The following is a 25,000-nucleotide window of genomic DNA, read 5'->3' as shown; positions in this document are numbered from 1 at the left end:
TTAAGGATTAACCAAATAAAGTAACGGTGTAAGATTTCTACACATTTTTTTCCATTGTTATCGGTTTTATAAGGTTTTGTATTGTCTTACATTATTTTTTCGCATCATTTTATTATTATTATCATTATTTTATTATTATTATTATTATTATTATTATTATTATTATTATTATTATTATTATTATTATTATTATTATTATTATTATTATTATTATTATTATTATTATTATTATTATTATTATTATTGTTATTATTATTATTATCATAATTATTATTATTATTATTTATCGTATTACTATTGTTACCATCATAATAAGTAGTAATATAGCAGAAGTGGTGGTAATAGGAGTAAATAACACGCTATTACTTCAGCAATTTTGTATACATGATCTACTTTAACGCGGGATTCCGAATATCTATTAGTACCCAGAACTGAATATATTTATTGACCGGCTCGGGAATATAAAAGGGCAATAAAAATCTTCATTACTTAGTTTACCATTAGCCGACACACACACACACACACACACACACACACACACACACACACACACACACACATACACACACACAGACACACACACACATACACTCACCACCATACACACACACACACACACACACACACACACACAAAGCTAACACACAAATATTACCTCCAGCCATTCATAAACCCGACAATCTGTTACACACCAAAAAACACAACAAAATTACGCCGCAATAATCGCTTTCGTTTTATTTCCAGGTCTTATGGCGCCTTCTACACGCGATGGCGGAGCGAGGACGGAGGGGCGGAAGGCCGGACGGGCGGGCGGGTCGACGAGAGGAGGAAGAGACAACAAGGAGAGACGGAGAGGGCCTTGTGTTGGCCTCTTTATTGGCGGAGCTCCTGTCCTGCCTCCGACGGCTCCAATATGTGTCCTCGGCTAGGTAAGAGCGAGCACTGCTAAGCGACCACAATTTTCTGGCACGAGGCTAAAACAAGCGCGCGTCACTAATGATCAAAGAAGCCCTCCTCGCCGCCCTTTGACTCTCGCTCCTGGTTATTTGTGCGGCCCCTTTCCTCCTCCAGCCTCTTCCACCTCTCTCTCTCTCTCTCTCTCTCTCTCTCTCTTCACCCCCCTACCCCCCAACCTACTCTCCGGCAGCTCCTCCAGGAACCCCCGTCATTTAAAACCGGCAAACAGAGGCCCCCGACTCGAAGGGGAACCATGATTTATGCAAGAATTTAATGCATTACCAGGGAATGTAATATCTCAAAACACGTCCCGCAGAGAAGTAGGATGAGGGAGAGAAGAGGGAGAAGGAAGGGAAGGAGCAAGAGGACGCCGACGACGAGGAGGAAGAGGAGAAGGAGGCGGAGGCTGAGGCGAAAGCAGTCCACAAGAAGTTTGGATGATTTTCTCAGATGGCGCTGGCTCAAAGGAAACGCTCTGATTGGTCGTTAGGATTCCCCTGCTGAACGCCCATTGGCTGAGCGAAAATCTGTAATAAATACGAAGAACGTTATTGGAAGGCCGTTGAAATGGATAATGTTTTTCACTCAACATCGTCCGTCTAATTCTAACTCTTGATATAAGTTCAGCAATCTACATACGAAGTTAGAGTAATATGGACCTGAATTGCCTTTGGCTGGCATCAATATACTTAGAGTTTGTTGGTGCTGCGGAGGCCAAAACGTCCTTCACACTCTGATCTTTGGTCGCCGGGGAGCGGGGGAAATTTTCGTGAATACCCCAAGTGCCCAATAATGCCGTCTGTGTCGCTGCCGTTGTCATTTACCTCATTAGTCAGCCTCAGATCGGGCGACTCCGGGGACGCTTAGCCAAAATTCCCTAAAATACGAAAGCGTTGGGGAGGGGACGACTCGGAGGCTTACGTTGAATAGACAGATCTAGGTCTAAGACGGTAGCATTGTGCGCCGCCAGAGGTAGAGACAGATGAGGATATAAAGGCGAGGATTTATAATTATTAAGGCGAGTCTCCTGTCTTCCCTTCAGGTCGGCTACACTCGCTGCGTGCCTCCGCTCCGACACCCTTGCAGAATGTTATAACTCTACCTTGGCCTTCGATTTATTGCCCCCTGGTAGTTATAGATGTCCTGATGTTGTCAATGATTGTTGTTATGTATTGTTAATGGCTCCAGGGGCGGACGTCGAGAGTAAAGCATAGTGGCTCCTCCCATGGCTGCCGCCCGACCGGGAAATGAAATTGTCTTATCGCGTTCGTTAAGGTCCTTCGGCGTAAGTTGGTCCGGACGCTTCCAGGACGTGGCCGAGTGTAAATGTTGGCTCGCTGCTTCCCCGGTAATGATGGAGCACGCTGTCTCTCTCTCTCTCTCCCTAAAACACGTCGGTATGCACATATCAACTACGCTCAAGATACTCTACTCTACTCTCTCTCTCTCTCTCTCTCTCTCTCTCTCTCTCTCTCTCTCTCTCTCTCTCTCTCTCTCTCTCTCTCTCTCTCTCTCTCTCTCTCTCTCTCTCTCTCTCTCTCTCCCTCACACACACACACACGCACACGCGCACGCTCACTCATACACATAACCTGAATCTATAAAGGTATCGTAGACAGTCGGATCCATAGTAGCAGTAGTACACACACACACACACACACACACACACACACACACACACACACCTGCTCCTCACTACCTTCCTCCCTCACCCCCCCACCCCCTCCCTCACTCCCACCCATCCCCTTCCCCCGCCACTCGGTAATGGAACAGATTCATCATTTTTGCTAATGTTGATTTGATGTGGCGGCCTGAGCTTTAATTTCAATCAACACATATACTCCGCGCGACGATAATTCCATCTCTTTAATACCAGGATTATTGGTGGATTTAAGCTACAGAATACATTGGCCTTTTTTCATTTACTCTCGTTACAACCAGAAGGGATTAGGGGCCAGAGCAGTGCATTTGGCCGGCGAGCGAATAAATGTTTTTTTTTACGAACTATTTTTTTTTTTAATCATGAATGTAATTTCGTATAATGTCCAAAGCTCACACGTTCACACACACAAAAATTATGACACAAACGGGCGGACGAACGCACGCACACGCAAGCGGCGGAGCAAAAGGAAATGTGTAAAGTGAATCGACGAACATTTTATTTTTCCTCCTTCTCTTGTGCACGTGGAGGGAGAAGGGAGAGAAAGAAGAGTACATGGGGGAGGCGGAGGAAGAGGAGGAGAGGCAGGAGGGGAAGGTGATGGGGGAAGCAGGAAGGGGAGGAGCAGCAGTAGCAGGAGGAAAGGGAGGAAGAGGAGGAGGAAGAGGGGGAGAGGAACGAAGAGGAGGCAGAGCAAGGCCAGGGGAGTCTGACGGGAGCATCAAGATCAAGGTCACTGGGTTGAAATTCCACACAGGAAAATCTTTTTTTATTTATTTTTACAGCGTTGGAAAAACACGCGAGTGCCCGCTGAGCTGAATTTCAATGACGGGGGTAACTCGCCTCACACATGCTGCTGGAGGCCTGGCGCCGCCGCTCGCTCCTATTTGTGCATTTATTTTCCCTTCCTCCACTTTTTTTTTTTTTTTTGGCAGCTCAATTGGTTGTCATTTGCGTTAAATCCATTTCACCTGTAGCGTTGAGCCCCCTACTCGTGTTTGCTTGTTTGTTTGTTTGTTTGTTTGTTTGTTTGTTTGTTTTTGTTTGTTTGCGTGTGTGCGTGTGCGTGTGTATGTATATGTGCAAATGTATGGTCGTGCGCGACGTTCCCCTAATATTTATTTACAACTGGTGAATTTCTATTTCTTTTAAAGTTTATTCCAGTCTAGTCTGTTCTAAAAAAAAGAAACACACACGTTCACTTTTTGCGGACAGTGAGGAAGGGAGTGTTTGATGGGAGGTGTTAAAGGCGAGGGGAGAGGGAGTGTTGGTGAGAGGTGACCGAGTACTGCGAGGGAGAGAGGGAGGAAGAGGCTCTTGTGGGGGAAGTGGAAGAGCAAGTGAGAAAGGAAGTTGGAACAGCGAAAAGAGTGAATTGGTGTGGGGAGCGTGTATGCCTGACTGAGAGAGGGCGGGACAGGCTCAGGTGGACGGCAGGGAGGAGAGAAAGAGATGGAGAAAAGATGAGTAATACAGACAGACTGGGACAAGAAACAAGTGATTCCTGACTGGTGGGTCGCATGCAGGATTGAGGGAGTGATTTGAGGGACTAGAAAAAAAAATAAGAGGAGAGAGAAAGAGGGGAAGAGAGGCCAAAAAAGGTTGAGAAAGAGAGAAGTATTATAGCCTTAAGGATGGAACAAGTGGAGAGAGTGATTTGAAGGACTAGAGAAAATGAAAGAAAAAAAGATAGGAGAGGAAGGGAAAATGACCGAAAGAGGTTAGGGAAGAGAGAAGTATTACAACCTTAGTCATGAAAGAAGTGTTTGCGAAAATTGGGGTTGGAGAAGGGATAGAGGGAGTGATATGAAGGGATAGAGAGGAAGTGAAGAAGAAGGGATGAAGGAGAAGCCCCGAAAAATACAAGTAAGTGAATCAAAAAGGCTAAAATACAGAAACAAACAAACACATACATAGAAAAATACACACATACACACCCACACCCACACCCACACACACACACACACACACACACACACACACACACCACATTTAGAACTACCGCTTCCATACATTAATCAAAACACACATTCAACCTTTGTCGTGATTTTTTTACTTCGCATCCTTGTTATGAATAAAACGAAAATCAGTGCGGAAAGTGAATAGGAGGACAAGAAAAGGAGGAAAAGGAGTAAGAGGAAGAGGAGGAGGAGGGGAAGGAGAGGGAGATGCGGGGGAGGGAAAAGGACAAGGTGAGTGGAGGTCTCTCTCTTATGAATATTAATTAGACACGCAACAAATATTAATTGGATATGAATGCTTCACCAAATATTATTGGACCCGACTCCTCTCCGACGCGCTTTGAAGACTGCTTGGCATGTGGTAATAACAGGAGAGCATTGTGAGGGGCTGTTGACAGTGAGAGTCGCGCTGTTTTCTTGGCTGAGGGCAGAGAAGAGGGAGATGGAACAGGGGAGGAGGAGGAGGAGGAGGAGGAGGAGGAGGAGGGGGAGGAGGAGGAGAAAGGAGCACAGGTGAAGGCTCAGTGATTAAGTTCCGATTTAATCATCTACCTCTGATCAATATTTGTTGTCCTCCCGAACTTTGTCAGTGTGATGGTTAAGACAAGGGCGAGCGAGAGTGCCGGCCTTTTGGTGCAGCCCAAGACAGCTGAAAACCGCCGCATTTTTTATTGATACTTAAGAACTGACGACGTGAACGATTAAACGTGTGTTGAATATTATGGTCAGTCGATGAAAATTCAGCTAAAGAATGAAGGTTTAATTAAATATAGTGTAAAACGTGTGTAACAATCGCACCTATTATTCTTGTACAATTTTTTTATTCTCACACACACACACACACACACACACACACACACACACACACACACACACACACACACACACACACACACACACACACACACACAGACACACCGGAGCGTACATCCATCTATCTTTTTTTCCCCATAACTCAAATCCGGCAGCAGCGGCGTGTGGAGGGCCTGTGAGTGGGTGGGTAGTTGGGTGGAGGAGGTGGAGGAGGTCGTTTGCCAAGCCTAGAGTGGAAGCTGGCGTTGTGTAGTGAAGAACAACCACCGACGAAGGACTTGCCGGCTCCAGGAATATTGCGGTGCAGGCAAATGGAACAGCGGCGGCTACGAGGAACTGTGCAAAAGACACCAGATGCGGGTATTCGGATAAACTTGGAGGGAACTATTTAATACCGGCGGACTGGGATTAATCTTATGGTGCGGGGTATTGTTTGACATATTGGCTGCCTCCTGCGGGAAGATTGTGCGCGCTGTGAGAGAAGGTACTCCCTCGCTCTTTCACTCACTCGCGGACTCACTCACTCACGCACTCACTCACTGACAATCATGCACTCACTCGCTCGTGCTTCGTCCCTCCTCTCCCGTTACCGCACTCTCTTCCTGGTCTCCTTTTTTTTTTTCCTCGCTTTTTTTTCTCTTTCTAATCCTCTTTGTTTCCACCCGGCATTATGTATTTCTTATGCATCTCTTCACTGTCTTATTTTCCTACTTATTTTTTTTGTTTTTTTATTTCTCCTTCTTTTCCTTCTTTTTCTTTTCTTCTTCCTTTTTTCTTCCTTATTTTTCTTATTTTTCTCCTTCCTCTTCTTCTTCTTATTATTATTATTATTCCTTTTCTGCTTCTTTTCCTTCTTCTTCTTCTTCTTGCTGTTGCTGCTGCTATTAGTGCTGCTCCTGGTTCTGCGCAGTTGCTGCTGCTGCCGCTGCTCCAGCTCCTCTTCCTACTCCTACTGCTCCTCTCCTTCTCGTCTTCTTTGTCTTTCAGTTATAAAATCTAATAAAATACGGCACAAACATCATATATCATTCCCGTCCCATCCCATTCAACATTCTTATCTTTGTTTATTCACCAGAAAATAATCCAAAATGCAATGCTTCAGTCGCCCTTTATCTATGATGCTCCACGTTGAAAAAAAAAACGTATTATTACGTTTATGATCATTACATCATGCTTTGTGCTTATGATTCCTAGCCTAAAACGTTCCACCGTTCACATTTGCAGGTTATGTAGTGCGAGACAGTCACTGGAATCTTTATACGATGCTTAATCAGTTCAATATTCAGTGTTGTGGACGCTCCTTATTTATGAATCCACATTCGTTAGTGAAATACTACATTGGGTGGTTAATATGATTTCCAGGAAATGACGACCACGCTGACGCCCTGCCTCGGGTCGGCGCTGCTGGGGCTGCCGAGATCACTGAAGGTTTTGGTTTTGGGGAAATTTGCAAAATTTTCCGATATTAGCTTATATAAGTGTTCAGCCCGAGTACGTTATGCTTCTAAGGACCCGGGTTCGAGTCCTGCTGCAACTAGTTGGAAATTTTACAACCATCGACAAGTGCTGAAGACTATCCACTTGATGTTCAGAAGTCCACCAACCCTAAATTCAGTGAACTCAGTCAAAAGGAGCACCAGGGTGGGAGGCAACATGAACCAAACCAAAGGTCATGTCATTAGTCGTAAAAGATGGCAACCACTATAAATAGAATACGCTCGCGCCACTAACGGGATGGGGGCGACCGTTAAAGCCCGTCCAAAGTCTACAGGCACCAATGGACTGGACGCAGGTAAAAATTAAAGCATAAGGTGAATAAATAAAGAGAAAATAACAAAGAATAATCCAAAACACAATAGTTAATGCTAAAAAAACTATACACGACCGGTCATCCCACAAGCCTTCACTTCCTCGTCCTTGCATTTGCACCCTGTAGACACACGCCACCACCCCTTCATCCCCTTATCTCCACCCCTCCTCCTGACCTTCCCCTTCTCCATCATGGGGTGTCGGCATCCCGACAGCCTCCGGGTTACACTAGCAGGCTCAGTAATGCACCCCCAAATTCCTCTTTCATTGCCTTCACTATTGTCTGCTGTCGACCCTTCAGCTTACAATAACCAGAGCCTATTACAGCCATTTCACCATTTGCAATTATAGTCAATATCGTGCCCCACCCTCTTGGCTGTGCCACTTCGTTAGTCAGGGGCGGAGGAGCGGGGAGAGCAAGGCAGAACAGAACTGGTGACAGCCTACGTAAGGTTCTAGTTGCTGTCTGTCTTCCTTATACCTTTTTCCAATCTTCTTCTTCATCATTTTCTTCTTCTTCTTCTTCTTCTTCTCCTCCTTCTTCTTCTTCTTCTTCTTCTCCTCCTTCTTCTTCTTCTTCTTCCCCCTTCTCTCTTCCCTTTTCCTCTTCCTCCTTTTCCTCTTTTTATTCCTCTCTCAATCCCTTCTGGAGGCGAGTGTTTCATATGCGAGGAAAATTAAAATTCATCCCATTTGTATTTCCCGGGAACCTCTAGCCATGCATCGTTTCAGCTTTGACTCACGCCTTTCACTTCGCTATATTTCCTGAAGAACTGATTGCACTCTGCTTCACAACGCGGAAGAGAATGTATAAATAAACTTTGCATTCAATACTTCAATACCGACAAAATCATTTTCAACTCAAAGCAACAGAAAAAAAAGATATATTGAAGCGATGTCTAATTCTGAGAGCAGTTTACACGGTTTTGGGTACGTGGAAGAAACGTGTCCTAGATATCAAACACGGACACACACACACACACACACACACACACACACACACACACACACACACACACACACACACACTTCTACCCAAAAACAGAAACTCTACATGAAATTGGATAAAAGCTGTCACAAGGAGGAGAATTTTACACAACATTCAATTTTCTACCCAATAAAACATATAGACGGAAACAAATAAACAGAAAACACACACACACACACACACACACACACACACACACACACACACACACACACACACACACACACACACACACATGTAAAACCAACACACCCGAAATGACTCGCTTCACACTCACATTATTCGCCTCTCTGACACCGTAAAACCTGGACGCAAATGACACTCGGATTGCGTCTCCCCCCTCGGCCCCCCTTGCTTCCGCCCTTCCCTCCCTTCCCCCTCCTCGCCGGCCGGCCACTGCCCCGCCACAAATCCAAGCCTCTCCAGTTTTTCAGTTAAAGTTCGAGCCCAGTATCCGCCTCAAGATTTAATTACTCGAGAGAATTTTAGCGGCAAAGACAAACGGGCTGCGAGGTCGCGGGACGGTGAGGTAGAACGAGTTGCTGCTGGCTGCCTGGGCTTCGCTTGCACCAGTTACTATTCTCTGTCTCTTTCTCTTTCCTTTTCATTGCTTGCTACGCTAATTTTGCTGCTCTTGTTTTCTTTCTCCCCTTAGATGTGCCTCAGGAAAACGAGTGGTGATGTTAAGAAATACATATTAGTCCGTTACAGGTGATTCTTCAACGAGCATGTAAAGGTTCGACTCTCCTTTCTTTCATATATAATAGATAAATGATGATCTTTTTCTTATTTTCATCACCGCCATAAATTAAATAAAGCTTTTCGATATCGCTCAAAAAAGGGTTAATTTACGTCTCTAAAATCCGTGGACATAAGAGGTACAGATGCATCCTCAAGAAGATTTAGAGATTTTTACCCACAAGTTCGGACAAGCAGTCACCCCTCGCTGGCCGGGACGACAAGGGTGGCGCGGCCACGGTGTCGTCCGGCGGGTTACGTCCCCGGGTGCCTCACTTTTTACGACCTCCCCAGAAGTTAAGTGGACAATCCCGCCACTTTGTGCTTGAACTGCGAGTGCGATTATGTTCCACCGGCCATTACGCCCTCAAGTGGTGGTCCCATAACTAAGAGAAATAACGGCGCGGGTCCAGTTTGTTTACATTCATATGGATGTTGTACGCTAATATCCAGACCCTTCTGCGGCCTCGACAACGGCACTTGGGCGGCGGCGTTACGGCAATGACACGCCGGAGGATTAGCGTGCTCCTTTCTGCTTTCCTTTGGTCCTTGCGGCGCGGACTGATATAAGAAAAGCTACGTGTATGCGCTCTAAAATTCTTGCTTTCTTTACCCCACTGGTTGGTTAATACTTCAGCATAAATGATAAGAAAGAGAATTATGAGCTGATATGAAAAGAGCTAAGTGTATGTGCTCTTATATTCTTGCTTTCCTTAACCCATATGAACATTGAAGAACATTGTTGGATAAGTTCTTGAGCATAAATTGGTATAAAGAGAATTATGAGCATATAACCACAAAGCCTGTATACATTTTCACATTCTGGTCATGCAGAATATAAACTGAAAACGTTGATGCACCTTTGGTTCTACAGGGGAAAAGGACAGACACCAGGTTAGCCGCGTTCTTACCTATTTCAGGCTCGGGAAATGACGTTTAGCGTCTCTCCATTGAATGTTGAAAAGGTGTCCAGGGAAAAGGTGAATATGCTCTCTCTCTCTCTCTCTCTCTCTCTCTCTCTCTCTCTCTCTCTCTCTCTCTCTCTCTCTCTCTCTCTCTCAGTGGGTGAATAGTCTCAGTAACGCGTTAGGTGACAATTAGCGATTCGCATTTTTTAGCCTTTCTACTTTCCCAGCACCGTCTATTTACCTAATGCTCTTGGCTCGTTTTTTTTTGTTTTTTTTTACAGCTAAGGAGACAGTTCAAGGGCGTAAAGAAAAAAAAAAAAGCCCGCTACTCACTGTTCCTGAACAGAGGTCAAAGGAGTGTCCAAAAAGAGAGGTCAATTTCGGGAGGAGAGGTGTCCTGACACCCTCCTCTTGAAAGAGTTCAAGTCGTAGGCAGGAGGAAATACAGATGAAGGAAGATTGTTCCAGAGTTTACCAGTGTGAGGGATGAAAGAGTGAAGATGCTGGTTGACTCTTGCATAAGGGGTTTGGACAGTATAGGGATGAGCATGAGTAGAAAGTCGTGTGCAGCGAGGCCGCGGGAGGGGGGGAGGCATGCAGTTAGCAAGTTCAGAAGAGCAGTCAGCATGAAAATATCGAAAGAAGATAGAAAGAGAGGCAATATGGCGGCGGAATTTGAGAGGTAGAAGACTATCAGTATGAGGAGGAGAGCTGATGAGACGAAGAGCCTTTGACTCCACTCTGTCAAGGAGAGCTGTGTGAGTGGACCCCCCCAACACATGAGATGCATACTCCATACGAGGGCGGACAAGGCTCCTGTAAATGGATAGCAACTGTGCGGAGAAGAAAGAACTGGGGGAGACGGTACAGAACGCCCAGCCTAGAGGAAGCTGATTTAGTAAGAGATGAGATATGAAGTTTCCAGTTGAGATTTTGAGTTAAGGATAGACTGAGGATGTTTAGTGTTGAAGAAGGTGATAGCTGGGTGTTGTCAAAGAATAGGGGATAGTTGTTTGGAAGATTGTGTCGAGTGGATAGGTGGAGAAACTGTGTTTTTGAGGCGTTGAAGGACACCAGGTTCCTCTTGCCCCAATCGGAAATAATAGTAAGGTCTGAGGCTAAGCGTTCTGTTGCCTCCAGCCTTGAATCGTTAAGTTCCTGTAGAGTGGGTCTTCTATTAAAAGAAGTTGAGTAATGCAGAGTGGAGTCATCGGCGTAAGAATGGATAGGACAGTTCGTTTTGGAAAGACGATCATCAATGAACAACAGAAAGAGAGTGGGAGATAGGACAAAACCCTGTGGGACACCACTGTTGATAGGTTTAGGGGAAGAACAGTGACCGTCCACCACAGCAGAAATAGAACGGTCAGAAAGGAAACTGGAGATAAAGGTACAGAGAGAAGGATAGAAACCGTAGGAGGGTAGTTTGGAAAGCAAAGATTTGTGCCAGACCCTATCAAAAGCTTTTGATATGTTCAGCGCAATAGCAACGGTTTCACCGAAACGGCTAAGAGAGGATGACCAAGAGTCAGTTAGGAAGGCAAGGAGATCACCAGTAGAACGCCCCTTGCGGAACCCATACTGGCGATCAGATAGAAGGTTAGAAGTGGAAAGGTGCGTTTGAATCTTCCGGTTAAGGTTTGATTCAAAAGCTTTATATATACATGAAAGTAAAGCTATAGGGCGGTAGTTTGAGGGATTGGAACGGTCACCCTTCTTAGGCACAGGCTGTACAAAGGCATACTTCCAGCAGGAAGGAAAGGTAGATGTTGATAGGCAGAGACGAAAGAGTTTGACCAGGCACGGAAGCACAGTTTTTAAGGACAATAGGAGGCACTCCATCAGGTCCATAAGCCCTCTGAGAGTTGAGGCCAGAGAGGGCATAGAAAAAATCATTTGGAAGAATTTTAATAACAGGCATAAAGGAGTCAGAGGGGGGATGAGTAGGAGGAATATGCCCAGAATCGTCCAGGGTGGAGTTCTTACAGAAAGTTTGAGCGAAGAGTTCAGCCCTAGAGACAGATGAGACGGCAGTGCTGCCGTCGGGGTTAAGGAGAGGAGGGAAAGAGGAAGAAGTGAAATTGGAAGAAATATTTTTGGCTAGATGCCAGAAGTCACGGGAAAAATTAGAAGAAGCAAGATGTTGACATTTTCTACTGATAAAAGAAGTTTTGGTAAGTCGGAGAATAGATTTGGCACGATTCCGGGCTGAAATGTAAAGGTCAAAGTTAGCGAGTGTTCGAAGGCTCTGGAACCTTTTGTGAGCTGCCTCTCTATCTTTAATAGCACGAGAACAAGCATGATTATATCAAGGCTTTTTAGCATGAGGAGTAGAGAAAGAACGTGGAATGTATGCCTCCATTCCAGAGACAATCACCTCTGTGATGCGCTGGACACACACAGAGGGGTCTCTCTCCTGGAAGCAGTAATCATTCCACGGGAAATCGGAAAAGTACATCCTCAGGTCGTCCCACCGAGCTGAAGCAAAATGCCAGAAGCATCGCCTCTTCGGTGGGTCCAGAGGATGTACAGGAGCGATAGGACAACAGTTTGACAGAGTAAACAGAAGGATTAGAGGTAAGGAAGAGGTCTAGAATGTTGAGGGGAATGTTGGGGGCTAAATGGATAAAGTAAGGTGGTTCTATTTAGTGTGTGTGGGGGGGGGGGGTGATCGTGTGCGTGTGTGTGTGTGTACCCATCGTCCCACAGTCTTCCCTCCCTCCCTCTTTACTCCCATCTTTCTCCCCTTCGTCGCCGTCTGCCTCCCCCGCGTCGCCCCTCGGAAATATGAATACCGGAGGAGGTGACCAGTCCGGAAGTCGCCCCCTCAACCCCCGCCACTCGCCTAATGCAGCCTTACACAGCCGTCCCCTCCATCATTCAGCCGCAGCAACACACATGAGCCTTGCCCGAGTTCGCAAAGTTGCCCGGCGTTACTTAACAATGGAACACGCAGAACAGGCGCGCCGCAAGATCGGGTTGTTCTTCAAGGCTGAGTGGTGGTCATAAATCCCATCCTCAGGCCCAGGTATTGATCTCCCAAGGTGACGTCAAGGCACATAAGATGCCCTGACGTCACGTGTTTGCTTATTGGGAGCATCAGCGTCTCTCACGATGACACACGACCGTCTTCCTCACGGACTCATCCTTTACTGCGCTAATTAATATCTGGACCGTCGCGTGGCCTCAGACGAAGATTGAATACATTTACTTTTTCACAATATCACTTCAATTGCATTCTTTTATTTCAAGCTCTTCTGAATACCGTCTGTGACTAGTATTTCAATTGGTTACCGGTGTTTCTATATACGTGTCTTTGCTTCAGGCAAATCCTCAGTAATTAAAATCTGCGTTCTTCAAGAGTATAACTTATGAAGCGTTGAGCATCACATCTCTCGCCGCACACTGGCGGCGGAGTGGCTGTGGTTGTATTTACTTGTTTAGATTTACCGGAAATTTTCTGGTGTTTGGACGTAAACGCTCCACGAGATAAAGGCAACATTCAGCACGATTGTGGCTAATCTGCGGCTGACCTCAGAGGTATAATTCTTCATCCCGTGAGGCAATGATGCATTTTGCAGCGGCGGCTGAAAACAAAGTAACATCGGGAACGAGGTGAGCGGAGTAGTGTTTGGACAGAACAAACCTCAATATTTAGACAGCTCTGAAAGATCCCAAACTAACATCTGCGGCGGTCATATATAAAGTCTATTTACCTTGAACAACAACAACACAGCATTATGTTTATTCATACGCATAACCCAGCTGGAGCGATGCGGCGAGGAGCCCTGCTGGAGCGGCTGGCCCTTCTCGCCGCCGGGGGAAGAACAATATTTACTCTCTCTGATGACCAATGGCGAGCTGCAGCAGCACTTCCAGGCAAATTGAAGTTTGCTCTGCCCTCCTCCCTCGCCGACTGTTCTTGTGGTCCCGACGAGGCAAGACGGTCCTCTTCCTCTCTCGTCTAGCTGAGGTCATGTCTTCCTGCTCGGCGGATATGGTTTCCGACCTAATGATCATGGTTCTTGTGCTCCCTTGTTGCACCCAACCCTTTGGCTGCTGGACGCAGAGTTGGTTGGTTCCTTGAGGCTAATTTGGCCACAAGACTTGGCTTCTGAATGTTATTAAAACAGAAATGGATGCAGCGTTCGCTCCTCCTCTCCGCCAAGCCGAGCTGCTGAGATGAAATGGTATTCTGAACGGCCAGAGGATAGACTCGCTAGGGAAACGCCTTTGGCATGTACGACGGAAGACCTATTTCCTGTTACTTCTTGCTGCTCCTTCAAGGATAACGAAGCCTAAAGGGCGTAAATGATGGACCAGCCAAGTATGAGGGAGACTCCCGAGGCTACAGCGCGAGAAATGTGCCTTTATCCCTCCTTTCCACTTATCCTCTTCACTTCTCCCCTCCCACACCTCCTCCTTACTCGATTCTACCTCCTATCTTCCATCCATTCCACATCCCATTCTCCCTCCATCCGTCCCATTTTCCCTCCATCCATCCTTCCCTCCCACCCTCTCCTCCTCCAGGCCGCCATGCTTCCCTCCTCACAGGGAGAGTCTTCCGTCCCTTTGAAGCAATGGACACTACGCGCATCAGTCATTACACGGCATGCTTGACAATATCTCCATCTTCCTGTTGCTAAGGACATGTGTTCCCTCCCCTCTCCTGTCTGCTGATGTATACCTCTCGTCCCTCGTGATGTGGGTTCTGATAAACGAGCCTCCAAGATCCACATCACTAATCTTGCCCCAATAGCAAGCAGGCGGTAGGCACACCAAACTTTCACCTTACAATTCTATATGTAATTACAAGGCGATCATTCATGAAGCAGCACAGATGGACACAGCTTTCCCTTATGATTTTCCTTTACCTGTAATTTCGTATCGGCTGGTAAACAACAGGATCTATGATAATATATACTTTTAAGTTTAAATGATTAATAGTTATTGTGTCGGGGAAATTACCCAGACGGACGAGGGTTCCAGGAAATTGTCAAAATCCGGAGTGATCCTGTCCAAGACGCGAGGGGCGGCGTCCACTCCGCTCCCTGCCTCCCTCCCGTGCACCTCCGGCAGCCCCTCTCCGGTAATGTTCTTTGATCCTCATCCCTCTGTCTAGATCCTTGCCAAGTCCTTCTCAATACAATTATCAATTATATATTCTCTGTTCCTGTATTTTCTGTCCTCTTGTTCCTGCAGGCTTCCTCTTCTCTCTTCCTCGCTCCTTTCCACACAATTCATTACTCATCTCCAAAGAAATGGAGCGGTGGAGTTTTATTAAAATAATAGATGAAAATCATTTAACCGAAGACTATTTTCGAAAATATGATTTATATATGAAAACCTAGGATAAGGGTGCTTAGGGGACTACATGCAATCAGGTAAGGGTGGAGTTAACATTTGAGTATTCATGACCGGGCTGCCAGGACCCTCCCTCGTGCCCCCGGTGGAGCGCCTGTAGGGGAGTGGCAAGGACAGGATGACAGGGCGCCGACTGACCGCCTCAACTTCGCGACCATGGCACAATATATGGCACTGTACCAAATTAGGTTTAGGAGTTGCCACACGAGGCGGCCGAGTGTGGTGGGAGGCTCCAAGTCGGGTTATCAGTTGTAGGGCAGCTCCTGTCTTCGGTGTGCGGCGGCAGTGGTGACATGACTGATAACGCTGATAACGTCTGACGGTAACGTGTCTGTGCCGTGTTGTTACTACCGCTGTGTATGGGTGTGGCAACCTCCGTGGCGGAGGAAGCAAGCCAGGAGTCAAGACGCTCCGTAAAAGTGTGTGAAGTGTTTTATCGATGTGAATTAAAGTGCGTTATAAAGGATGGCGTTGGAAAGTGAAACAGCAACCTCGGTATGGTCAAGTTGAAGTGATTCAGCATGTTACATACGGGTATGTATTTGGGAGGGCCTAAGTTTTGTGTTCGTAGCTCTAACAGGGACGTCAAACGCAGGGTACGAGATATTCATTATTATTATTATTATTATTATTATTATTATTATTATTATTATTATTATTATTATTATTATTATTATTATTATTATTATTATTATTATTATTATTATTATTATTATTATTATTATTATTACTATTATTGCTGTTGTTGATGCTGTAGTAGTAGCAGTAGAAGTATTAATACCATTATTACTGTTGTTTCCATTTTGCTCCATGATATCCATTTCACCCTTGAACAGTACACATAATTAATTCATCAGTCGCAGAAAAGAAAATGTTGCACCCACCCACGCACGCACGCACGCGAGCAGCCACTCGCCCACACACCAACACACACAAAAGAAAACACTAAAACCAGCGCCGCTCCAATGCCAGACGTCCAGTTTACTTCCTCTTTTGAGCATCTCTTGATACACAACACGCCGGCTTTATCGTTAGCAACCAGCAGCAGCCGAGTCACTCTGGAGGACACTCTGGGGGCCCAGTGACTCTCGGCGAGGTCCTGATGACCACTAATGACCGCCGGCCGCCGCTTATCCTTAGGCCACTCGGTAACGCAGCAGCTCGCCAAGGCAAAAGGGTCGACTGTTGATTGAAAGGGACGGATCCTTCAGTCAGTCAATCAGTCAGTTGCTTTATATGACAACAGCTAACAGCATTGACTCCTCCTCCTCTCCTATCCTCTCCTCTCCTCCTCCTCCTCCTCCTCCTCCTTCTCCTCTTTATCCTTCTCCTCACTTCTCCTCTTCCTTCTCCTTCTTCTCCTCCTCTTCCTCCTTCTCCTCCTCATTTCTCCTCTTGCTTCTTCCTCATCCTCGCCCTCGTCCTCGTCCTCCACTTCCTCCTCCTCCTCCATTAGTCTCCCTTCCCCCTACACCTCATCCCGGACGCCGATGGACACTGACGATTATTGCTGACGACTGCTGACAGGATCCGACGACTGTTTAAAACCGCTGACAGCTATTAGTGATCTTGCACCGGGGAAAATGAACGTTGACGCGCCCCGCTGACCAATAGAGAGAGAGCGAGAGAGAGAGAGAGAGAGAGAGAGAGAGAGAGAGAGAGAGAGAGAGAGAGAGAGAGAGAGAGAGAGAGAGAGAGAGAGAGAGTGTTGGACGGATCTCCCCCTCCCCCCTTCATTCATACTCCCCCTCTTCCCTCCTCTCCCCCCCTCTTCCTCTCGCTAACACTCTAGTTTGTCTCACGTCGCTCACAACACCTGACGACTACATAAATACCTTCATATGCAACGAGTTATACCTGAGGCTCAAAAGAATGCGGGGAATGTGTTTAGCGGTAGTGGAAAACGCGATAGACAAAATTTCCCCGGCGTTAATTAATGAATGTCGGTAGGTAGGCAGGCAGGTGGGGAGACAGGTAGGAGGGTGAGGTAGCCAGGTAATCAGACAATGTAAACTGAAGCTTATAAACGCGTGCTATAGGTAACTGTTGTGTTTCGCTTTTCCTTTCCGCCCTAAGCTCTTCCTTAATGTAGACTGAGACGCCCATCTACCAGTAATATGAGATCTGAAAAATCTACGTGTGGAAAAAGTAATATATATGTAAATCTAATAATCCCCTGCTCTAGGTAACTGTTACTTCCCGTTTCTTCCTTCCGCTCTAAGCTCTCTCTTTTACACGCTGAGACGCCCACTTGACAAAAATATGAAAGCTGGAAAATCTACGTCTGGAAAAAGTAATGTATATGTGAACCTATACACCCGTGCTCTAGGTAACTGTTACTTCCCGTTTCTTCCTTCCGCCCTAATCTCTCTCTCTTCTACACGCTGAGACGCCCACTTGACAAAAATATGAAAGCTGTAAAATCGGAGTCTGGAAAAAAATAATGTATGTATAAAGTTGCAGCCTCGCCAAGAACAGACCTCGGCAGAACGCAGCTCGGTGATGAATAAAAGCAACGCATCGCCAGGAATAGTCTCCCTCCCCGACGCATTCAGCCGCGGGGGGGGACGGCAAATAGGATTAATTACACGGGATCAGAAGACGACGCGGCGCTCCCCCAAGAAAATGGCGAATGGAATAATCGGTAAAAGTGTGGCGGAGGGGAAGCGAGTTTGGTATGAGGAGAAATTGATAATAACGTGCCCGTGAAAATTATAATGATGATGGTGACGATGATGATGATGATAATAATAAGAATAAGAATAAGAATAAGAATGAGAATAATGATAATAATAATAATAATAATAATAATAATAATAATAATAATAATAATAATAATAATAATAATAATAATAATAATAATAATAATAATAATAATAATAATAATAATAATAATAATAATAATAACAATAACAACAGCAACAGCAATAATAATAATAATAATAATAATAATAATAATAATAATAATAATAATAATAATAATAATAATAATAATAAAACAATGAATCATACTCGAATTCTTCTTAACGATTTAGTGGCATAATAAAAGATGGCATTCCAAATAAGATCCAACACATGACAAAATGGGTTTTTTTTTAATAATATTCCCGCTACTGTCCACGCTCCTTGAGATGCTGTGAGTTCAAAGCATATATCCCCCCCCCCCCCCCTCCACTCTCTCTCTCTCTCTCTCTCTCTCTCTCTCTCTCTCTCTCTCTCTCTCTCTCTCTCTCTCTCTCTCTCTCTCTCTCTCTCTCTTTCTCTCTTTATCAATCTATCTATCACTCCATAACTTCATCTATCTATCTATTTATCTCTTATATTAAAGCGTACGCCCTCGCACACACGCACGCACACACAAACAAACAAACAAACAAACAAACAAATGCACGTTTTCGCTCTCCACTTTCCGTATAAATATTTAAGGTAAACAACTATCAGGGAAATCCCGCGGCGTGGCCATCGCGGAGTCCGTCCCGGCCCGTATTTTGCTGCAAATTGAATCTCATTAAAAAATCATTGCCGAGTAAATTGAGTGATGGAGGACGTGTGGTACTCTCACCCCATGACCCGGGTAATTATTTTTTTTCGTATCTATCGAGGTGATGGGGATGAAGCCCCTTCCCCCCCTGCCCCCTCCCTGCCTTACGTAGCGAGGTGGAAAAGGGGAGGGGTGGGGTACCTGTGTGTGTGTGTGTGTGTGTGTGTGTGTGTGTGTGTGTGTGTGTGTGTGTGTGTGTGTGTGTGTGTGTGTGTGTGTAATTCACCTCTTGGTCTGCTGCGGGTCTCTCTCGAGACAGCCAGCCGTTCCCCTACGGAAGGAGCTCAGAGCTCAGTGACCGATCTTTGGGTACGACTGAGACCACTCACACACAACACACCGCGACAACGAGGTCACAACTCCTCGCCTTACGTCGCGTCACTGTTAGGTGAACAGGGGCTGCACGTGAAAGAAGATAAACCCAGCTTATCTTCACTCGGTCGGGGAATCGAACCCCGGTCCTTCTAGTTGTGAGGCAGATGCTTTAACCACTGAACTACCGGGCCGTGTGTGTGTGTGTGTGTGTGTGTGCTTTACTTGAACATTTTTATGGACCTTGACTTTAACGCAATAAACTACAAGTGTTAAGAGACGTGTGGCGTACAGTTATTCCTTGGCAATGTCTTCTGGAGGTCAAAGACATTAAGATAGCTTTTTGTAGTTTTTTGTAACTATTCCTGATACTTCTCATCATCGGTATTATCAATTAGCATAAACACCTTTATTATCGGTTTCTTAGTAAGTTGCAATGAAACTCACATATCTATATAATTAGAGTGCATTGCCGAATGTGTTAATAAGAAAAAGAAGCCATGGTAACAACAAACACTTTATTAGAAAACAGTTACGTTAGGAATGAACACAAGTACATCACAGAGTTCTTAGATGACAGCCGCTCGGAATTAATGTCACCAGGTAAAGGGGAGGCGTTAACTCCTCGTTGGTTTGCTTACGTAATGACGCCCAGGAGCGCCGCGGCCACGTAAAGACGGACCATCTATCGGCAGCCACGCCACCTCTCCATCGCTACACACAAACTCACTTAAATTATAAAGCACATATTGTAACGCGCACACATATAAACTGTTTCCATTTTAGACGATGAATTTCCCGCCACAGTCAAGTCCTCGCGACAGAAGGCAGAAAGCGAGACCAGCGACGTGCGTCTCTCAATGGAAAAGCTGGTGAAAGGTTACAAAGCTGATGAAGTGGACGGCTGAGAGCAAAGAGTCGCCCGCAGTGAGAGCGATCCTGCAGGAGGAGAAGACCACTCATCTCTAGCCCAGGGGGAGAGTTTCTCTTCTTAAAGCCCTCTGAATTATTACTGCCCAGCGGGATGGACTCTGCCTCAACAAGGTCTGGACGGCACGCTGCCCTTCTGAGCAGCGGTGGTGGCGGCGGCAGCGGCGGCCATGGCTGCGGCCTGAGTCGAAACCTGGATAGTGGGAGTGGAATAGCGGCGAGAGGAAGGATACAGGTGGGAGCGAAGCCGGCCGCTGCATCCTTTACAGTAAACAACGCTGCTTGCTTGCACCCAACGTAAACATAACTGTTATTATTAAATCAACAAGTGTGTATTTCCTAGAAGTTTATAGTAAAAGGGAAGATGAAAGTGGTAGTTAGAATCAAGTGCTAAAAGAATGTTTCAAAAGCAACGTATATTGAAACGGCGAAATATTGTCAGAGCACCATCTCTCAAAGGAATAGGGTAACAAAACTAAATAATGTACCTTAAACAAAACTACCAAGTGAAGGGTAACCAATCCATATTCTTTTTCCTTTGTGTTCCACCTCCCTCCCCTCCTCCCCCCTGCCGCCCCCCGCCTCACCCACGACAAACTATCGTCTTGGCGGACGTACGAGTGAAGTTATTCTGTATTGTGAGAGAAAACGTAGAGCGGACTAATCCTTACACAAACTTGATATAGTCGACTGGACGCTGAGTTAAGCCCCGGCATAACACTCTGAAGGGACCCGCCAGACTCAAGACAAATCACGAGGTACCGAATCAGAATTATACAGCATTTCCGGAATTAATGCGATAATCGAGCTAACACTACGGGAATCTACGGCGCGACGTATCTTGCTAACACACACACACACACACACACACACACACACACACACACACACACACTCACACAGACATGCACTCACAAGCACACACAGGTCTCTCTCTCTCTCTCTCTCTCTCTCTCTCTCTCTCTCTCTCTCTCTCTCTCTCTCTCTCTCTCTCTCTCTCTCTCTCTCTCTCTCTCTCTCTCTCTCTCTCTCTCTCTCTCTCTCTCTCTCTCTCTCTCTCTCTCTCTAACGGTGCAGGTTTCTTCCCCTTCGTTCCTTCTCTTTTTCCTCCCCTCACCCTTTCTTCATTGGTATCTCTATCTTTCCCCTCTAATCACTCCTCTCACTTACTCATCCTCCTACCCAGTTCTCTATTCCCTAACTCATTTTTTTTCTCCAGCCCTACTACGCCGGCCCTCCTCGTCCTCTTGCTCCTGATCCTCCCCCTCCTCCTCCTCTTCCTCTTCCCTCTTGCAGTTCTTCTATTTCTCCTTTAGTCCCAAGTATTCCCTCATCTTGTTCCCTCATGCCCCTATTCTCTTTAGCTTCTCCGTTCCCTTCCTGTCTTTGTTCTTCTATGTCAGTTTTATTTTCCCCGTTCCCTCGCTTTTCTGTGTATTTTATTTTATGTTTTATTATATTTCCGTTTCTCTTTTCACACCTGATCTTAAATTTTACTTGATTCTGCCGTTCGTTTTCGTTCTATCATATTACTTCATACATGCAGGAATACTTTAAGGTTATATGTACTTTAAGAACACTAAAAAAGCGTTGACAAGTAAAAAATGCAGCATTATTTTCCTACGTTATATTCACAAGTGTTCAATTACGAGTATGAGAGTTATAATTACGAGTCTGGTGTTTAACTACCAGTACATAATACCGTTTAGCTATAGGTATGAATAACAAAAAAGACGGAGGCTGGAGTTAACACCGGCTCGCCATTACGAACCATATAACGTTCTTAACATTCTAGAAATATTTGAGGGAACGTGATTTTTCCAATACCTCAATATCGATACGTTTTTCTTTAGACATTTTTTGATCACGGTAAGCAAAAATTCTACAACTTGTGGCGGGAGGCGGAAAGCATGCCCATATGTATATTAGTGAACAAAATCAACATTCCCTCAGAATTTCCACTAGAACTTGAACATCAATGGAATCGTCTAATTTTCGATGATTTCAGGAGAACCAGTCAATAAACTCCTCCAGGAAAACCCACTACTCCACGACTCTCCTGCCCGCCTCCCTACTTTCCCTCTTCCTCCTCCTCCTCCTCTTTCTACCTCCCTGGTGTTTCCTTTCCTCCCATCCTCTCTCATGCCCTTATTGGACTTGGCCTTCACCGCCTCCCGGGGACTAAGGACCTTTATCCCCCCTAAAAGAACAATAACTTAGCCCTTAACGTTGCGCAATAACGTCTGAAATCTGGCGGCAGTCGGAGAGGCAACACGCTACTTGCATTAGGAGCTTCGGCGATCCGTGAGGCTTTATTGGACCATGTCGACTATCACAGTTCTTCGCTCGCCTGTCCCCTTTCGTACTGTTTGGCTTGGCAGCGCCCCATCTTGGCCTCACGCTGCTGCCGCCACCACAGCCGAGAAAACTTCAGTCGGGTTCAACTTCGTCATCAAAATCTTCAAGCAGGCGTCAACAGCATGAACTGATTTGTATGTTTATGAAAGTAATTTTTATTGTCCATTCATGAGAGAAATACAAATATTACGAGTAAATATATTAAACAATATTGTACGGTTTATGCATTGTTAAAAAACGATGGCTTTGCTGAATTCAGATGTCTACCTACACACACAAAAAATGAAATTGTTATACAGGGACATAAATACATACTTATATTATTGTCTCTGGCAAATGAAGTTCATGAGTCCACGTTGAATTTCCACTCCCGGCTGATAATACCACGTTCCGGCGAAGAAACTGATAAGTAGCCAACAATAAACATTTCCTACATGCAACACAAAATCTAGTAAATCGTCTTCCCTTTAAGTAAATTTGTAAGTAATAACATTCCAAGTTTTTATCTTTAAAGCCTATTTCACACGACGCTTCATCTTCGCACATCCAGTCTGCCTTTAACTCTCCTGCACCCGCTGCCCGCCCTCCTACCCCTCCTCCTCAGGAGCCGCCCCACACAGGCGCAGAAGAAGCAGTCTATCAAGCGGAGAGCCCGTAGCCCAGACACACCCAAGACAAATCAACCAATAGATTTCAAGACGGTCGTAGGAATAATAATCTAGTGTCTATTCTCAAGTACTAAGAGTGGATGGTACAGAAAACACATAAACCAAAGAAGTATTTGTTTGTTTTTCTTCATATTCAAAATTTACCAAGTGCATCCTTAGTGCATCTATCAAGGTATAAGATTCGCAAACTGATATGCCATAACCAGTTTATGTTTTATGTTAGGTTTTTGGCGTGCAAAAATCTGAAAATCATTTTAAAGCAGATTTCACCTCACAAAAATCAAATGCTTGTTTCCATCTGCAAAATCACATTTAGGCTACAACAAATCTCCATTGACATTCCCTGCCCGGTCATTATTCTCTGAAATTATGTACAGTCTTCCCTTTCTTCCCTCGTGCCTTCTCCCCGACCCTTCGCCTCCCCACTTCATTCTAATGGGCATCTCCACTTCCAACGCAGAGTTTAACTACAGAAGAAAGGCAGCTCGCCCCGCCTCCACTTCTTGGCCGCCTCAGCCTCTCTCCGCGCGCTGTATAATGAGTGAGGGTCGCCAGAATTTGCCTTTGTCCACTATTTTTTGACGCGCATAAATTCAGGATTAAATTTACTAGTTCGTATATGGAGAACTGCGAAGCATATGTTTTCTTCGCATAACATTATCCCCGCAGCCATGTTAAAACAAAGAAAGGAAAGTCTTGCTCTGCACTGTAAACAAATTTGCTACGTTGAGTTTCCTCCCTTCCTCCCTTCCGCCTGGCCTCAGCCGCCCCCCCGCCGCTCCCTACCCCCCCCCCCTCCCCTCAAACCAAGGGAGGAGTGAGTGCGGTGAAGGATCGGGTGGGTGCGGGGAGGGAAGATTGTGTGCTGGGTGCAGTGGAGAGAGAGAGAGAGAGAGAGAGAGAGAGAGAGAGAGAGAGAGAGAGAGAGAGAGAGAGAGAGAGAGAGAGAGAGAGAGAGAGAGAGAGAGAGAGGAGTAAATGTGAAAAGATAGGGAAAAAGAGAGAACTGTGATGATTTTATTCATCTCTCTCTCTCTCTCTCTCTCTCTCTCTCTCTCTCTCTCTCTCTCTCTCTCTCTCTCTCTCTCTCTCTCTCTCTCTCTCTCTCTCTTCCATCTCAAACTCCCTCGCAACCAGCCAACCAGCCTTCCTCCTCCTCCTCGCGCGAAGGTGGCGGCCGGACACCCAATCTCGGTGCGTCATCAAAAGTGAATTAAAACGGTATCGTACCTTGTTCCGCAGACGACGGCCTCGCCCCTTGTCCGGCGCGCACAGAATAATTGCAGATGTAATTCAAGCCAACTGACCGTCCCTCATCCTTTGTCGGTAATTCACTGGACACCCCTGCCGCCCACCCCCCTGCACCGACGGCTTAACTCTCCCCCAACTTTGCAAGACAGGAAATAGAGAAGGCATTAGGAGAAGAGGCGGCATGGTGGAAAGGAGGAAGGAAAGGGGCGGCCGTGAGAGAGAGAGAGAGGGCAGATAAGGAAAATAACAGAATATGAGTGGAGAAACTAATTATTGGAAAGATGGGGAAAGCAACAACACGGAAAATTAATGAGAAAGTAGCGAATTAATATTAATGAAAATGGCAGAACTGACGTGCATGATGCAGGCGCCAAAACTGAATTCAAATAAATATATATCAGAAGTTGAGGGAAACAAAATATTTACAGATCATGATTTATATATATATATATATATATATATATATATATATATATATATATATATATATATATATATATATATATATATATATGTAAATGTGTGTGTGTGTGTGTGTGTGTGTGTGTGTGTGTGTGTGTGTGTGTGTGTGTGTGTGTGTGTGTGTGTGTGTGTGCGCGCGCGCGTGTGTTTACGCTCGAGCACACACAAATGAATGATGAGTGTTGTCTATAGGGCAAGGTGCTTAGTTTACTTTTTAAGAAGCAAGACTCTTCACAAACAAAGAACACGCGTGGCGGCAGCCCTCGCCTCGCCGTCCCCT

General features: G+C 45.5%; 1 long non-coding RNA gene across 2 annotated transcripts in view; it reads left to right on the top strand.

The window, feature by feature from the left end:
* Positions 1 to 25,000, top strand: part of LOC127001534 (uncharacterized) — a 97,694-nt gene that overhangs the window by 42,223 nt on the left and 30,471 nt on the right. For both annotated transcript variants that reach the window (XR_007755332.1, XR_007755330.1), the window contains exon 2: positions 745 to 929. This is a non-coding gene — a long non-coding RNA (uncharacterized LOC127001534). The remainder of the gene's footprint in view (positions 1 to 744; positions 930 to 25,000) is intronic.

Source organism: Eriocheir sinensis, chromosome 2 (genome assembly GCF_024679095.1).
Source record: "Eriocheir sinensis breed Jianghai 21 chromosome 2, ASM2467909v1, whole genome shotgun sequence".
Taxonomy (NCBI): Eukaryota; Metazoa; Arthropoda; class Malacostraca; order Decapoda; family Varunidae; genus Eriocheir; species Eriocheir sinensis.
The sequence above is the reverse complement of the archived record's forward strand: the minus strand, read 5'-3'. Positions and strand labels throughout refer to the sequence as shown.